Below are 19,806 nucleotides of genomic sequence, written 5' to 3' on the forward strand. Positions count from 1 at the left end.
GCTTGGAAAAATCAAACAATTAAATCTTTCTGTGTATGCTCTGATTTCTCTTATTTTATTGTAATGTTCATGTCTCTGTATGCAGGTGGGTGCCAAAAGAATATTTTATCACTCTGAGTAGAAAGTTTGTGGCTGAAATTTTATAAGGAGGTCTTGCTGCAGCGAAATACGTCTATGTTTTAATGACAGCCATCGCATGTCCTGTATCCTCACCATGACACTTCCTCCCTTATTTAGCCATAGCACAAAACGAGCTGCTGATCTTGCAACTTTTTCCATGCCCTCCGTCAGTAACATCTGATGCGGATCCCACACTGCACAGCAGTACTTCAGAAGGGGGCGGACAAGCTTAGTGTAAACAGTCTCTTTAGTAGACCTATTACATTTTCTAAGTGTTCTGCCGATAAATCGCAGTGATTAGTTTGCTTTCGCTACAACATTATCTGTGTAATCGTTTCAGTTTACGTTATTCGTAACAGTAGTCCATAAGTATTTACTTGATTTTACAACCTGTAGATTTGTCTGATTTATCTTGTAACAGGAATTTTGTTGATTCCTTTCAGTATTCATGTGTATGATCTTATACTTTTATTGATTTACAGTCAATTGTCGCGTTTTGCACCATACAGATATCATTTTTCAGATCAGTTAGATGCTCTGGTAACTTTAAAAAACGGTAAATGACAGCATCATCTGCGAACAATCTAAGAGGACTGCTCACACTGACTCGTAAATCGTTTGTATAGGTCAGTAACAACAGAAAGTTGTTACACTTTCTTCGGCAACGCAGAATATTGCTTCTGTTTCACTCGATGACTTTCTCTCACTTATTACGAACTGTGATCTTCCTGACTAAAAGTGACGAATCCATCCACACAACTAAGACGATACTGCATAGGTGTGCAACACTAATAGAAGTCGCTTGTGAGCAACGGTGTCGAAAGCCTCCTGGAACTCTGAAAAGATGCAATCAATTTGACATACTCTGTCGGTAGGACTCATTTCTGATCGAAAAATAATCGCTGCTTTTTTTTCACATGTTACGTTTCAAGGCCAAATAAGTAACAATCACTTGGTCTTTCCTGCCTAGTCTATCGTGGTAGAATGAATGTTGCTAGGAAACCCTTTTCTTCTATTTTGTTTGCCAAGGATAACATAACCACAACCCAGCCTACAATCTGTAAATCAGCACGTTGTGTTTATGAAGCATTTCCTACTACATCACAGACAAGAGAGTTTTAACATAGGTAACATTCGATCTGTAGAGGAACTTCCCAAAAAATAAAAATGGCTGCTCGGTGCCAATATGTAACAAGCTGTTTCCCACCTCATAGATCCCTCCTCTATTACTGTCTTTGTATCGATGTAAAAGCGAAAAGGTTAACAACTTGACAAGACATATCCCGAAATAGAGTAATTTTTCTTGCCGTGCAGTGTACTCTTGAAGAGAACTCCTCAGAGATAAAGGCGGTGCAATAGAAAGCGTCTCAGAATCACTGGTGGACAGTGCTCAACTAGGTAAGTCATTTATATACAGCTTGCAGACTAATTCAAAATATTCATTGTCTATAGAATTATTTTTACTGTCGCTGAACTGTGCAGTGCCTGTGAATTCACAGTGAAATTAGAGCTTCTGTTGAAGAAACTGACCAGTTTCAAAAATGAAGGACCGAAAATTTTTGTCTGTGAAGTACGACATAACTATGTGTAAACCAAATTGATACAGCATTCATCTATGTAAAGAAACCTCTGTGAGCATCTTAACTGTCTATAAAATCACATTTTACTTACATTGGTTGGAAAAAGAAATTACCTGGAAACTGTGAGCTAAGGGGCAAGTTATGACGCCCTGAAAGTATTCTAAGTTCGGAGTTGGCGTGACCGCACAGGCCACTTTGGAAGCAGGGGCTCGTCAGCAACCGTGTGGTGCCGAACTTTAGCCGGAGCAAGACTTGTAGCCCGAGCGCGCGGTCCAGGCTGACCGTGTGGCTGGGAATTCCATGTTGACGATGTGTTGAAGACTGTGCGTTGTGTCAGTGCAGGAGATTTGTTTGCCGGGAATGCCAAATGCTCAAATGTGTGTGAAATCTTATGGGACTAACTGCTAAGGTCATCAGTTCCTAAGCTTACACACTACTTACCCTAAATTATCCTGAGGACAAACACACACACCCATGACCGAAGGAGGACTCGAACGTCCGCCGGGACCAGCCGCCCGGGAATGCCAAAGATGGCGGACATAGTGAAACCATAATGGCAGACACATCACAGTTTATACAGAAATTAATAATACCCAGAGGAATCACGATACATTAAAAAGAAACATGTACATTACCTTTGCATGATGGTTCTGAAGATGTAATAAGATTTTCAATATCTTGATTAGTTTAAAGTTTAGTACGTGACCGTAAATTATACAAGTAACACCCAGCAATGAGTTTCCTAAATCGAAACGGTTCATCCGATTTTAACAATCGATGTGTCTTTAGAAAGCTATTAGTGTAAACCTAAATTGGTAAGAAATTATAGGCATATAACTTGAATAGTACATGACTTATTGGAGGTCAAAGTGGCCGCTTACTATTGATCGCGTCAGGCCATATGTCCTCCACAGTTACACCTAAAAACGGTAGCAGCATGCTTATAAATATATTTATTCATCTATGTATTTGTTTATGTCTGATACGTACCATTCATGAAGAAATTGGTGAGATATTTACTGTGTCTCAGAAAGTACAAGGACATTAGACTACTGGCCTACTTTTGTTTCTATTCCTTTGATATATGTTTCTTTGTTTTGTTTATGTCTTTAATAATTTGTTTTAGAGCGTGTTTATGGTCCAATTGTTCGAATATTTATTTAATTTCAAGTTATTTAAATGAAAACTCAGTATTTCATAAGTGTTTCAATATGTTTGTGAGTGCTCATTGGCTTGGAGACGTGGCGGGAGTGCTCTAGCCAATCACAGCGTTCGTTACTACTTCATGAACCTAAAGACAGACAATCCAACTTACATTAGTAGCTACTGGTGTGAATTATGTAAGCTAGGTTTCCTGCCTTAAGGTGCTAGACGGAGGAAATATTTTCCACGTCCGTTTATATTGTTCACCCTCATATGTACATAATCATTTTTACTATAACAGTCGTGATAAAATTTTATCTTTTTTGTTTTCTTAATGCAAGTGTCTCGCTGTCCCATTCTCATGCGAAATGATAAAAGTTTTAAAAGCTAGTTTAAAGAGCGCTTAACCGTTGAGCAAACACACCAGTGGGTGTTGTAGAGACACTACATCCCTACATTTTCCGTTTATTACTTAATCCGTTCTGTAAGTGCTGTAAATTTATTTCCCTCACAAGTGTGAAAATGAATAGTGTGATAAACACTGAAGTGTCACAATGGACCACGCCAATGTAATAAATAGGGCTGCTCCTCTTAACAGAAGCTAATGTCATATGAATAGGAGAATCGAAAATCGAGTAATTTCTTCAGAACACGTTTGTGAGCTCAGTACTCCTTCCTCTTAAAGTGGAAAGTAAATGTCAAATTTCCGTGGTAAAACTCATAGGTATTTGATCATGTTCTTCCTTAGTCGTTCTCTGGGTAGAGAACCAAGCAAATCAACTCCATACAGCCACAATTTTTTTCAAAGCAACACGGATAATGCTACTTAGATTAAATGTTCAAATCCGGCAACAACTTTCCATGCTTTGTAGACTGAAATATGAAGGGAAATACAACTGTGTCAGATGTTACACCACCATTCCACTTGTGTAATACGTCAAAATAGTTACTCGCCTTTCGTCGAAGTTTTGAAGATACCCTTTCCACATTCATAATGAAAAACTAATATGCCTGAATATAGATTTTCGGAATATCATAGTTGCTATAGGTCATATCCTGCATTCTTGTTAAATTAATATAACGAGTACCGTACCCTAGAAGTTGATAAAATTTGAATGTATGAATAGTCGGTCGAGCTGGCCAACGAGAAAATGAGTTTCATACTTTAAGTATTGCACACAGTCCATATCTGTACCTTAATTATTTTGTAGCACGTACAGTTATACCACGATATGACTTCGTTATGAAGTACAAATTTACCAAAACACATATAATTGGAATGGATTTGCTTTCCAGGAACGAAACATTCGTAGGCGCATAGGCATGAAACAATCTCTTTAGCGTGCCAGAATTATGTGGCAATTGGTTTACACTTGCTTTTTTTCTTCTCCTTCAAACATCCAGTATTGCTTTGCTTCCGATAAATGGCCTGTTTTACGATTCAGTGAAAAGGCTAACAGTAGTCACCAACCATATTGCCATTCGGATGACCCTCATAAAGCTTCACTGTGGTGTCTTGATGAAAGGGCACAAATACACTCCTGGAAATTGAAATAAGAACACCGTGAATTCATTGTCCCAGGAAGGGGAAACTTTATTGACACATTCCTGGGGTCAGATACATCACATGATCACACTGACAGAACCACAGGCACATAGACACAGGCAACAGAGCATGCACAATGTCGGCACTAGTACAGTGTATATCCAACTTTCGCAGCAATGCAGGCTGCTATTCTCCCATGGAGACGATCGTAGAGATGCTGGATGTAGTCCTGTGGAACGGCTTGCCATGCCATTTCCACCTGGCGCCTCAGTTGGACCAGCGTTCGTGCTGGACGTGCAGACCGCGTGAGACGACGCTTCATCCAGTCCCAAACATGCTCAATGGGGGACAGATCCGGAGATCTTGTTGGCCAGGGTAGTTGACTTACACCTTCTAGAGCACGTTGGGTGGCACGGGATACATGCGGACGTGCATTGTCCTGTTGGAACAGCAAGTTCCCTTGCCGGTCTAGGAATGGTAGAACGATGGGTTCGATGACGGTTTGGATGTACCGTGCACTATTCAGTGTCCCCTCGACGATCACCAGTGGTGTACGGCCAGTGTAGGATATCGCTCCCCACACCATGATGCCGGGTGTTGGCCCTGCGTACCTCGGTCGTATGCAGTCCTGATTGTGGCGCTCACGTGCACGGCGCCAAACACGCATTCGACCATCATTGGCACCAAGGCAGAAGCGACTCTCATCGCTGAAGACGACACGTCTCCATTCGTCCCTCCATTCACGCCTGTCGCGGCACCACTGGAGGCGGGCTGCACGATGTTGGGGCGTGAGCGGAAGACGGCCTAACGGTATGCGGGACCGTATCCCGGCTTCATGGAGACGGTTGCGAATGGTCCTCGCCGATACCCCAGGAGCAACAGTGTCCCTAATTTGCTGGGAAGTGGCGGTGCGGTCCCCTACGGCACTGCGTAGGATCCTACGGTCTTGGCGTGCATCCGTGCGTCGCTGCGGTCCGGTCCCAGGTCGACGGGCACGTACACCTTTCGCCGACCACTGGCGACAACATCGATGTACTGTGGAGACCTCACGCCCCACGCGTTGAGCAATTCGGCGGTACGTCCACCGGGCCTCCCGCATGCCCACTATACGCCCTCGCTCAAAGTCCGTCAACTGCACATACGGTTCACGTCCACGCTGTCGCAGCATGCTACCAGTGTTAAAGACTGCGATGGAGCTCCGTATGACACGGCAAACTGGCTGACACTGACGGCGGCGGTGCACAAATGCTGCGCAGCTAGCGCCATTCGACGGCCAACACCGCGGTTCCTGGTGTGTCCGCTGTGCCGTGCGTGTGATCATTGCTTGTACAGCCCTCTCGCAGTGTCCGGAGCAAGTATGGTGGGTCTGACACACCGGTGTCAATGTGTTCTTTTTTCCATTTCCAGGAGTGTAGTTCCACTCCTGATATATACGTATGTCCACGGAGAATGCAATAATCGATCTAGATGCTGATCAATGAGACTAACTTCTCGAACATTTCCATAACTACAGCCTCTTCAGAGATTAAGTGCAGATATTTCTAATGATGACTGTGGACAGTGTGCTGAGTGTACTAAGGAACATTACAGCAAAATTGACTGCGTTTTCAAACGAACAATTGTAGATATTATGTGTGTTACATCTAGAGATAGTTTGGTCCGCATTGCACAAACGTGTTTTTAAAGTTTATTTCCCCTTTCAGCATATCAGTTATTGAAGTGTGGATACATGATGGCAAACTGAAAATGGATACCGACAGATGAAATGCACTTTGCAATGACGTTACAATTGTGCAGCAGTCATCGAGCAGTACAGTAAGTTATGTGTTTTTGGGAAGACTGTTAGACACTGAGAAAAAACAGCTAACGCATACATATTGTGTTTCCAGTGAGCAAAATACTTGTACCTATATCCATAACAATTACCATAGGTGAAAGTAGACGAAATTTAATAGTCGTGCGGGACTGTAATTCGATAGTAGATAAAGGAAGAGTAGAAAAAGTAGTAGGAGAATATGGAATGACGGAAAGGAATGAAAGTGGAAGCGGCCTGGTAGAATTTTTTCACAGAGCATAACTTAATCATAGCTAACATTGGCTTAAGAATTATGAAAGAATGCTGTATACGTGGAAGAGGCATGAAGACAATGGAAGGATTCATATAGATTATATAATGGAGGACAGAGATTTAGGAACCAGTTTTTAAATTGTAAGACATTTCCAGGAACAGGTGTGGACTCTGACCACATAGTCTGTTGGTTATAAACTGTAAAATTAAACTCAAGAAACTGCAAAAAGGTGGGAATTTAAGGAGATGGGATCTGGATAAACTGGCAGAACCAGAGGTTGTAGAGAGTTTCAGAGAGAATATTAGGGAACGATTGACAGGAATGGGAGAAAGAAATACAGTAGAAGAAGAGTGGGTAGTTTTCAGAGATGAAATGGTGAAGACAGCACAGGATGAAGTAGGTAAAAACACGAGGGCTAGCAAAAATCACTGGGTAAATGAAGAGATATTGAATTTAGTTGATGAAAGGAGAAATTATAAAATTGCAGTAAATGAAACAGACAAAAAGGAAAAAAAATTTCTCAAAAATGATATGAGAGTAAGTGCAAAACGGCAAGCAGAGATGGCTGGAGCATATATGTAAGGATGTAGAGACATGTATCAGTAGTGGTAAGATAAATACTGACTACATGAAATTTAAAGAGACCTTTGGAGAAAAGAGAACCACTTGTTAGAATATCAAGAGCTCAGATGGAAACCCAGTACTAAGCAAAGAAGGGAAAGCAGTAAGGTGGAAGTAGTATATAGAGGGTCTATACAAGGGCGATGTACTTGAGGACAATATTATGGAAATGGAAGAGGATGTAGGTGAAGATAAAATGAGAGATATGATACTGCGTGAAGAGATTGACAGAGCACTGAAAGCCCTAAGTCAAGACAAGGCCCTGGGAGTAGACAACATTCCATTAGAACTGCTGACAGCCTTGGGAGAGCCAGCCCTGATAAAACTCTGTCATCCAGTGAGGAAGATGTATGAGACAGGCGAAATACCCTCAGAATGAAAGAAGAATATTTTAATTCCACCCCAAAGAAAGCAGGTGTTGACAGATGTGAAATTACCGAACTATCAGTTTACTAAGTCACGGCTGCAAAATGCAAAAATGAATTCTTTACAGACGAATGGTATAACTGAGGGGAGCTGACCTCAGGGAAGGTCAGTTTTGATTCCATAGAAATGTTGGAACACGTGAAGCAATACTGACCCTATGACGTATCTTAGAAGATAGATTAAGGAATGTAAAACCTACGTTTCTGGTATTTGTAGGCTTAGCTTTTGACACTGTTGATTGGAATACTCTCTTTCAAATTCTGAAGGTGGCAGGGCTCAAATACAGGCAGCGAAAGGCTATTTACAATTTGTATAGAAAGAAGAAGGCGGTTGTAAGAGTGAAGGGGCAGGAAAGATTAGCAGTGCTTGGGAAGGGAGTGAGACAGGGGTGTAGCCTATCCACGATGTTGTTCAATCTGCATATTGAACAAGCAGTAAAGGAAACAAAAGAAATATTCAGGGTAGGAATTAAAATCCATGGAGAAGAAATTGACATTGTAATTACGTCAGAGACAGCAAAGGACCTGGAAAAGTTAAGCGGAATGGGCAGTGTCTTGGAGGAGGATATAAGATGAACATCAAAAAAAGCAAAACGAGAATAATGGAATGTTGTCTTATTAAATCAGGTAATATGTAGGGAATTGACTTAAAGTAGTAAATGAGTTTGGTATTTGGGGAACAAAATAAATTATGATGGCCAAAGTAGAGGGGATATAAAATGTAGACTGGCAATGGCAAGGAAAACCTTTCTGATGAAGAGAAATTTGTTTACATCGAGCATTGATTTAAGTGTCAGGAAGTCTTTTATGAAAGTATTTATATGGAGTGTAGCCATGTATGGAAGTGAAATATGGACGATAAGAAGTTTACACAAGAAGAGAATAAAAGCTTTCGTAATGTGCAGCTACATAAGAATGCTGAAGATTAGATGGATAGATCACGTAACTGACGAAGAGGTACTAAATAGAATTTGGGAGAAGAGGAATTTGTGTCAGAATTTGACTAGAAGAAGGTATCGGTTGGTAGGACATGTTCTGAGGCATCAAGAGATCACCAATGTAGTATTGGATGGCAGTGTGGAGGGTAAAAATCGTAGAGGGAGACCAAGAGATGAATACACTTAACAGATTCAGATGGATGTAGGTTGCAGTAAGTACTGGGAGATGAAGAAGCTTGTACATGATAGAGTAGCATGGAGGGCTACATCAAACTAGTCTCTGGACTTAAGACCCACCACCACCACCACAACAACAACAACAACAACCATAACACCCTGCATAGTATCTGTTCCTATGTCCCCAACACCGTGCATAACGTCTTACACCCTTTTTAATACGAGTACTTTGTTCTTGGTCGTCCACTCTTATTATTCCTTCTTAATTGGTGTACATGTTGTATATGACCCGTCTCTATCCCCACATTTCTCAGAATTTGGAACATTTACATCGTTTTACATTGTCGAACGCTTTTTCCAGGTCCACAAATCCTATGAACGTGTCGTGATATTTCTTTAGTCTTGCTTCTCATATTAACCGCAACGTCAGAACTGACTGATCGTCATCTAGCGCATCCACAATTTTCTTTCCCATTCTTCTGTATATTATTCTTGTAGTCAACTTGGATGCATGATGTGTTAAGCTGACTCTGCGATAGTTCTCGCACTTGTCTGCACTTGCCGTCTTCGGAATTGTGTTGACGATGCTTTCCCGAAAATCAGATGTTATGTCGCCAAACTCACACATTCTGCAAACCAAAGTGAATATTCGTCTCGAAGCCACTTTTCCCAATGATTTTAGAAATTATTATGGAATGTTATCTATTTATTCTGCCTTATTTGTCCTTAAGTCGTCTAAAGCTCTTTTTAATTATGATTCTAATACTGGTTTCCCTATCTCTTCTAAATCGACTTCTGTTACTTCTTCCATCACAACAGACATATCTTACCCCTCGTAGAGGCGCTCAGTGTATTCTTTCCACCTATCCGCTCTCTCCTCTGCATTTAACAGTGGAATTCACGGTGCACTCTTAATCTTACCACCGTTGCTTTTAATGTCACCGACGGTTGTTTTGACTTTCCTGTATGCTGAGTCTGTCCTTCCGACAGTCATTACTTTTTCGATGTCTTCACATTTTTCCTGCAGCCATTTTGCCTTAGCTTCCCTGCATTTCCTATTTATTTCATTCCTCAGGGACTCGTATTTCTGTATTCCTGAGTTTCCCGGAACATTTTTGTGCTTCCTCCTTTCATCAATCAAATGAAGTATTTCTTCTGTTACGGATGGTTTCTTCGCAGTTACCTTATTTATACCTATGTTTTCCTTCCCAACTTCTGTGATGGCCCTTTTTAGAGATGTCCATTCCTCTTCAACTGTACTGCCTACTGCGCTATTCCTTATTGCTGTATCTATAGCCTTAGACAACTTCAACCGTATCTCGTCAATCCTTAGTACTTGCGTATACCACTTCCTTGCGTATCGGTTCTTCCTGACTACCTTTAACTTCAGCCTACTCTTCATCACTACCATACTGTGATCTGAGTCTGTATCTGCTCCTTGGTACGCTTTACATTCCAGTATCTGATTTCGGAATCTCTGTCTGACCACGATGTAATCTAACTGAAATCTTTCAGTATCACCCGGCCATTTCCAAGTATACCTACTCATACTGTGATTCTTCAACAGGGTATTCCTTATTATTAGCTGAAACATGATACAGAACGTAATTAGTCTTTCTCCTTTCTCATTCGTTGTCCCAAGCCCATATTTACCTCTAACCTTTTCCTCTACTCCTTCCCCTATAACTGCATTCCAATCCCCCATGAATATTAATTTTTCGTCCCCATTTATATACTGTTTTACCCTTTCAATATCGTCATACTATTTCTCTATCTCTTCATCTTCAGCTTACGATTCGGCATGTATACCTGAACTATCGTGGTCGGTGTTGGTTTACTGTCGATTCTGATAAGAACGAACCTGTCATCGATATGTTCACAGAAACAGAGTCTCTGCTCTGCTTTCTTATTCGTAACGATTCCTATGTTCTGCTGCTGTTGATATTACCCAATAGGCTTCTCATCTGACCAGAAATCCTTGTCTTCTTTCCACTTCACTTCACTGACCCCTACTATATCTAGATCGAGCCTTTGAATTTCCCTTTTCAGGTACTCTTGTTTCCCTACGATGTTCAGGGTTCTACCCTTCCACGCCCCAACTCGTAGAACGTTATCTTTCCGTTCATTATTCAATCTTTTTCTCGTGGTAACCTCCCCCTTGGCAGTCTCCTCCCAGAGATCTGAAAGGAGGACTATTCTGGAATCTTTCGCCAAAGGAGAGATCATGTTGACGCATCTTCAATTACAGGACACATGTCCTGTTGATACACGTTACATGTCTTTAATGCAGTGGTTTCCATTGCCTTTTACATCCTCAAGCCGTTGATCATTGCTGATTCTTCCGCCTTTAGGGGTAGTTTCCCATCCCTAGGACAAAAGAGTGCCTTGAACCTCTGTCCGATCCTCCGCCTTCTTTTACAAGGCCGTTGGCAGAATGAGGGTGACTTTTTTGCCGGAAGTCTTCGGCCGCCAATGCTGATTATTAATTAAAATTTAAGCTGCGGTGGGATTAGATATAGGGACCGAAGACATTTTCATTAAAGTCAAAGACGCTACTGCTAGACCACGGGTGCAAGAAGCACTTGGCGATGTTGGCCTGAATAGGATATGTTTGTGGGTGTTAAAACCTGGCATCCACAGTAAGAATCAAACACACAACTACACACCTTAGCCATCATAAGCTAGCCTCAGTCCAACCAACCACAGAATTTTATGCGTGTTAGCATCATATTTTTCTCGTAATTGAGTCCACCCAAGAGATTAAGATACGTCGGACATAGAGCCTACATCCTCCAGAGGACTTTTCTGCGGTCGAATGAGCAAATGTAATATTATGTAACGTTGCTATGATATATTCGTTTCAGAATACTCAATGGCGATATTCTACGGCATGTTGCTATAAGCATACTTAACGATGTTCGTGCCACGACAACTTCGTTATTTCTCGTTTTTGACATTATGACCATCGTCGTTTATGTATTATAAAACGGAGTGTAAAATGGATCAAGGATTAAAATTTGTGACATTGTGTTCTGTTTGTGTTAAATAAAAGGGTGAGAGGAGACATTTCGAAACACCTGTACCCCGTATGGAGTGAGTGCTATCGAGAAAGTCAAGTTGTATCGTTTCAATACGAGCGTTTTGAGATAACTTCATCACCACATTCAGGAAGACAAACAACCCTTGATGAAGAACGTTTCTACGTCAGTGGCAGTGTATCCGATAATTGGACATTGAGACGACCTGTGAAGCATTGTGTGACACCTGTCTTCGGTAGCCGTATTGAATTTAAAAGAAAGGAAGGAGGATTACAGTACAAACTTCTCCTAGAAGAAAATATTAGACACGAAACAATATGTTGAACTGGGAAGGATGTGGAAGGAAGTCATCTGCGCCCTTTCAAAGAATTGATGATGGCGTTTACTGTAGTAATTTTAAGGGGATCACCGTAAACCTAAATCCATGTGGCATGATGGCGATTTGAAGTATCGTGTGGTAACTTCACTAGGAGAAAACAGTGGGTAAGGCATAACAAACATTATCTGAAATGATGAGGTACTTCATAAGAAGAAAATAGTGGGTAAGGCATAACAAACATTATCTGAAATGATGGCGTGTATAGCGCACAAAATGTGTTTCTATTGTTATACGCCTTGTCGCTTCACAGTATGTGTCTTCCAAAGCTGAGATTCGTTGCCAACGAATGAGATACATTGCACTCACAGAGTAATAAATTCGACCTGGAAGAGAGCACCCAGGAGCTTGGTAGGCAATCATGTCATTTAATCTGGCACCTGTACGCGTTTACCTTTCTCGTTCTTTATTGTTAAACTACCAAGAAAGATGGCTTTTGTTTTCTTTTGGTTGTTATTTTTTGCGACTGTGCTTCAAACATGCCTTAGCTCAGAATCAGTGAGTCGCTACATGTGCAGGATCGAAAACTACTTGCACATCATCAGACGGTTTTCAATAACGAGGTAAAATATGTTGTTGGCAATGTCTGATTTTTATGCATATTTTGTTCAATAACCTAACTGGAAACGCTATTCTTACGCATTACACTAATACAACTCGTGTCTCATCATAATACCGTACAACGAATGGATACCTGAGTTAAAAATGAAATGCTTTCTCATACTGAGGTAACTTTCCAAGACTACAACGTAAAGTTGACAAGGTGGCACAGAGAATAGTTTTCAGAATGAGACACTGTTAACAGACTACTCAGTGATACGATCTCATTAACAGGTTTATTTTCAGTAGCAGTTCGACAGTATTTTATATTTCATATCTCTCGATCTACTGGTTCCTGAAAGTTGCGAGGCGTCACTCTGGCACCTGTTTGGAACTGAGAGCTACTGTCTCTTACTCTTTATGGTGCATCGACGTTCTCATGGAGCAAGGTACCACCCGCACTGTTCATCGCCTCCACATTGCCCTTTTAAATAACTCCTTTACCATAAAAAACAATGAGGATGCACTTCACACACAGCTTGCTCATGCGAGCATTTTTGGGCTTTTGCGAGGAAGCAGTGTGCCATTCTGAACTTTGACGCTTCACCTCAGGATTGTACTTGTTGACCAAGGTATTATCACCAGTAAACACTTTCTCCAGAAGGTTCGGATCAACTGTCAACCGTTGGAGCATTACCTGGCAAACAGTCATGCTCCGTTTCTTCTGATCCCCCGACAAAACTTTAGGCATTAGTTTGTCACACACTTTCCACATCATCAAATTCTCCATCGCAATCCTCCACACGGTATTCTGACTGAGTCCCAGTTCATCGGCAATTAATCTAGTACTAAGACGACAGTCACTGTTTGAAAGTTTTGTTCAGTCGCATGCAAAACTTAATCGCATAATGCTGCTCGAAGTGCTGCTCCATTTTCGCCTCTCCACTTTTCGTCCGAGGTCAATGACACACACTCATTCTGCAAGCGATGCGCACGCTCCAGCGTTCCATAGGCAACGGCAGGAGCATCAGTTCGTTCCCTGAGACCCACCACAACTTCCCTCACGCGATGGAACCGGTCCTCGCGCGCTCCCCTACTCAGAAATGAATCACTCTTGAAACTTCTGAATCACACCTTGTATTTACGTCACCCCAACTTTATTGCTATAATTTACATTGTAATGATCAAAGTCATCGGCTAGCTATTAATAAACCAGACATGGACTCAAGAAGTCTTTGGTAGTCCTCTGAAGAAATATTGAGCTGTGCCACCACTATAGGCATCTATAATTGCGAAAGTGTTGTCGCTGCCGAAGTTTTTGCGCGATCTGAAATTTTTAAATCTGTGAGAAGTTCCTATGGGACCAAACAGCAGAGGTCATCAGTTCCTAGGCTTACAGACTACTTAATGTAACTTAAACTAACTTACGGTAAGGACAACACACACACACACACACACACACACGCATGCCCGATGTAGGACACGAACCTCCGACTGGAGAAGCCGCGCGAACCGTGGCAAGGCGCCTCAGATCGCATGGCTATCCCACGCAGCAACGCGATCTGACCTCACGATCATGTCCTATAAATATTAGATACGATACATGGCAATCGATCTCGGTGGCCAGACCATTCCTTGGAATTGTCCAGAATGTTCTTGAAACCTACCGTGAACGACTGGGGCTCGGTGACATGGCGCATTTTCATCCATAAAAACTACCATTGCTTGGAGATATGTAGTCAACGAATGGCTGCAAATAGTGTACTCCAGTGAATGATCATTTCAGTTGGAACAGAGGTCCCAGTCTGTTCCACGTAAACACTGCTAACACAATTCTGGGGTCACCAACACATTGCACAGTGCTTTATTGACAACTTGGGACCATGACTTCACCACACTCGAACCCTACCGTCACTTGTTAGCAAATGAAATCGGGACTCACCTGACAAAGCCATGGTTTTACAGTCCTCTCCAACCCATATGACCACAAACCCATGGAAAAGCACTGCAGGCGATGTCCTGCTCGTAGCAATGGCACTACTGCATGTCGCCTGCTGCCATGCCCGTATCGTCAAGTGTCACCGCACTTTCATGACGGATCCGCCGTACGCCCAACATCGATTTCTGCGGTTGTTTCACGGAGTGTATGTTACCGCTGACAACTCTACGCAAACGCCACTGTTCTCGGTGGTTAAGTGAAGGCCGTCGGCCGCTGCGTTGCCCGTGGTGACAGGTAATGTCTGAAATTCCATGTTCTCGGCACCCGCTTTGCCCTGTGGCTCTCGGAATATTCAATTCCCTAACGACTTCCGGAATGTAATGTCCCATGCGACTTGCTCCAGCTCCAGCTATCCCATGGCATCTGTCACAGCAGTGTATGATGCAATATGGTCTGGTTAGGTTATGTTAGCTGTCACCGCAGTGTATGATGCAATATGGTTAGCGGATATTTTTCCACAATAGTCTTATCTTAAACAGTATAGTTTATACATCAATATGGCCGGTACACTATGATGCTGCAATCTGGTTTCCCACACTATGGCATTAACTCGGACACGGAGAAATTGACGGAAATATGAAAGAATACAAGCCAGATAGCATAACATCGATCCACCAACACTGGTGGATAAAAAACACGGTACAGGAATTGTGAACATTGTGATAAGTAAAGAATGTGTGATATTCTGTTTGTTAAAAGATTACTTATGTGTTGTAACTGTTCATTGTTGTTAATCCAAATTTAAGTTGGCGATTTGTGAGTAACATTGTAACTAAATGGGGAGGTGTAGGGAAGATCTGTATGGTTGTATTACATTAAGAACACACTACACACCACACATAAAAACATAAAATTACACTGTGGAGGTGCATGAAGAAATTACACAGATCACCCATGGTCCCATGTTTAACGATTACTAAATACAGCTGTTTGTATGGTCATGCTCTACCTCTGCTATGCAAATGTGGCTTGGATTTCTGCTCTGGCCGTCTCCCATGTCCAACAATATGTGCTGAATGGTGTGAGCTTGGAAACACTCGCGCATGCAGCACCATCGTACACTATTTTCATGTCTGCCACAGATAATCGCTTATACTATTTTACAAGGGGCAAAAGCCTCCGCCCGCTACTTTTTGCACTGTGGTGTCGACGCCCAACACATCATCACCTATTCATGATTCCATCTCAACCTTTTTCTACAGAGCTTCCGACAGTAACACGTGAACAGACGACAATTTTCTTCGTAACGAAATGCTTCTTTCATGCCATCGGGTACTGACAACTTGTCTTTTTTGAAAGAAACTTACTTGAGATGACGTCCTGATTCACGGCACGTGTCGTCGCCTGAATTATTACCCATTCTTACGCTCCTCGTACACATGGCGGTTCCGTGATAAACATTCAAACTTTCAGGAATGATGTTAGGGCAAATGTATCAATTTCAGGTATGAGTCCCTGGTGCAGAAACGACCCAGTCGAAAGATAGAAAAGCTAGTCGTTCTGATACCTCTGACAGAGGACCTCTTCCACTGCAAGCTCCTTCCGTACGTATTTTGGGACGAGGTAGCATTGACCAAAACAAGAACAAAATGTCCTATAAATATGGACTTTAAACTGCATGTGTTAAGATCTGCGAGCACTTGTTAGTGTTTGCTACTGTCAAACACATTTCCTTCACCGAACAAATGCTCATAGATCTTAAGGTATCCATTTAAGTACCCGTGTTTGCTGGAGATTATTTGTTGTTTTGGTCCATGCTTTCTCCTACCACAATATCGAAGCGAAGGACTTGCTTTAGAGGCGGTTCAATATCAGAGGTATCAGAACGATTTTCACTTATATCTTCGGACTCGGTAGATTCTGCAGCAGATTCCTTTATCTCAAATTGACTCATTCACCCTACTTCTTCACCCCCGATCGTTTGTAACATCATCACGGAATCACAGGCTGGCCGGTGTGGCCTTGTGGTTCTAGGCGCTACCGTCTGGAACCGCGTGACCGCTACGGTCACAGGTTCGAATCCTGCCTCTGGCTGAGATGTGTATGATGTCCTTAGGTTAGTTATGTTTAAGTAGTTCTAAGTTATAGGGGACTGATGACCTCAGAAGTTAAGTCCCATAGTGCTCAGAGCCATTTGAACCATTTGAACGGAATCACACTGTACAATATCCGCTCTGCTTCATGTGTCCACAAAAGCCACCTCTTGAAATTCATTTCTTCTGTGGGCTATGGCCACAACGTTTCCCTCGCTAACATTTCTCCAATGTGACAGTAACCTGCTGTGAATTATCTAAAGAAACAAAATGTTTCCGTCTTACGTTTTACTCTTAAAGCAAATAAAATTACACTGACATCCCTTAATGGAGCTATGCGGAAATGTCTAGCAGAGGAAATTCGTTAAGACTGCACAAAACATCTAGCGTTTTTGTCAGTCTATGCACGAGGGAAGAGGCGTGTATTTTATGGCTGATAAATTCACCATGATGAACAGCACAAAGGTCTGCAAAACAATCTTTGTAAAAATATTAAGTAAGCTAATACTATTTCTGCTCATACTGAATGAAACCGCAATGCCTTCACTTGGCTATACTTACGATTGACAATTGCTGCGTCATAATTAGTCTAAACTTTTATCATGCAACTTAAACATAACGTTCGATATTATTGAGGATAATCTGCCTGACAAAAACTGAAGGTACCAGAAGAGAAGAAGGAACGAAATGAAACATCTTTGTTTGAGAGCATATATTTGTTAGTTCAGTGATTACACAATCAAATTTACTTTTCCTGGTTGAGGTGAGCAGAATTATTCAGTGGCAACACAAGATTTTCCACGTCTTTTTTCTCTTCAGAAAAGTAAGGATTGGCACTTTGAACCACTTCTGTTTCCACATTTCAAATTAATGTTTCGTGAGTCCTATTCTACACATGTCATATGACGTGGAACATACTAGTTGCTTTAATTAACACAGCTTGATTTTTTCAGTGTGAATCCCGTTTTCCTTCACTTTTGAAAAACTCCATTGGTATTTCTGTCGCGATGACAATGGGGGGGTTCTATGAGAAAAAGATTCGTGTTTCCGTTCAAGGAGAGAAAGAAATTTTAATGCGGCAGCGCTGAGGGCAGAAGGAAGAAGTCCTAACAAAAGCCAGATCTACTTAATTAAAGTCGAAGCGAGTAATTTATTTATTCATACGCTGAGAAAGTTAAGAAGGCATAGCTAGCAGCAATTTAGAAATGAAAATTCTGCAAAAACAGTACTGTAATTGAAACTTCTGGATGATATCCAGAATTGAAGAGGATTGTAATTATTTATGGAGGTAGTGGAGTTTCGCATTTGGCAGGCAACGACGCCGTTGGAAAAGAACTTTTTCACTCTAATTCATTAGAGGCCTGTTTATTCACGGATGCAAAATTTATTTCGAATCCTCTGAGTTCACAATTTCACTGCCAAATGCAAGGTAGCAATGATAACTGCTTTCTTTTGAGATCATTATTTCTACGATTCATAATTTTTTTCTTTAGTACAAAAACTGACGCTAAAGATTTATCAGCCACGTATCCAATTCTCAGCGTTTATTAGCGATATGTGGTAGCACTTTATGAATCTCTTTCATTCTTATTCGATTGAAACTATTATTTAGTTGTTAATGTGTCTCCTCATTTACCAACATGCAATATCACGACCAAATCCTATCATGTTTAGTGTAAAGTATTCTGAGAATATGACCTTCAGCAGAACGCAGATTTAGTACTGATACTTGAACAGCGATATATTTCGGTCTCGTTTCTACATCATCAATGGCGTTACTTAGTTTTCTATGAAAAGTGTCTTTATTTTGTAAGAACACTTACGTAGTATAGGTAATGTTGTACTCACAAATTTTCATTACAAATTTTTACTAAAGTTGGCACCAAGTCAGCTACTTACGAGGCCTGTTCAGAAAGTAAGCTCCGATTGATTGCCAAATTGAAACCACAGTGAACATCAGAAATGTTTTACTTGTAACAATTAGCTACACCTTTCAGCTACTTCTCTACGTAGTCGCCGTTCTGACTTAGACTTTTGTCATAGCGTTGTACCAACTTTTCAATAGCCTCATCATAGAAGGCAGCCGCCAGTGCTTTCCGCCAATTCTTCCCGCTGGCCTACACCTCGTTGTCTGTGTCAAAATGTTGTCTTCAAAGACAGCGGTTCATGTGACCAGATATGAAACTCAGGGGGAGACAATTGCGGACTCCCTGCAGAATGCGGCTGAGAATAGTCGTGAAGACGAAACAGCATGACAGTTATGTAATGATAGCTGCATAGCTGCAGGCGAAATTTCTCACCACGCCCTCGTACTTGGCAGCAGACACTATTTTCTAGACATCTTTACGCACTGACTGCGAGCTCAGAAATGGGAAGAGCGACGTGATGCTAACTGGGGTTATACTAGAGACACTACCCAACACATCTGCGCAAAGCTTTATCGGATTTTCATAGTCGTTTCCATTTCGCGACCGATCGGAGCTTACTTTCTGAACGCCCCTCGTATTTTGTTAGACTGTTTATGTGTTTGTCTACTTGGTGTGTAAGAGACGTATTTTCTTTAGAATACATAAAACATGTAGCCAGTCATACGTCTACTTTCACGTAATTTCTAAACTAAATTTTTATTCGAAAATGAAATTATTCTAATGCTGATATTTGTGCTCCCTTTCTTCGTACTGTACGGGACGATTTGTGTTTTATTTCCCGGTGGAACTGAAATTAAATGTAGTCTACATGTATTGTAAAGGAAGATTACGTCGTATGTTTTGCGTACATTTTCGCAATCGGTTCCACTTATAAGTTAAATAAAATCGTATGTATGTTTTCCGTAAATTCACCACGAGAAACACGTTACTTTCGTGTAACTGCTCTGTTTTTCAACGTAAGTTGATAAATGCCAAGACCAATGAATTAGTGAGTGGTACAATTTGTTATACTCTCTCTCTCTCTTTTCTTTTTGCTGAGGTCCGTCAGATCTCTAGCGTATTTAAAATTCATGGGGAGGCCCCTCATCCTCCCCTATCCCCTGTGAGCTGCTCCATTAAGTGAATGTACAAGTTGTTCAGTTTTCGAAGAAATTGTTTTTATATGTTTCACTGTGTTCGTGTATGCATGCTTCTGAGCATGTGATTAATGTGTTCGGTGCCTACCTCTGTTTTGCTTTTAACTTGAGACGTGCTCTTTCCGTGACAGTATCTG

This window comes from Schistocerca serialis, chromosome 1 (genome assembly GCF_023864345.2).
Source record: "Schistocerca serialis cubense isolate TAMUIC-IGC-003099 chromosome 1, iqSchSeri2.2, whole genome shotgun sequence".
Taxonomy (NCBI): domain Eukaryota; kingdom Metazoa; phylum Arthropoda; class Insecta; order Orthoptera; family Acrididae; genus Schistocerca; species Schistocerca serialis.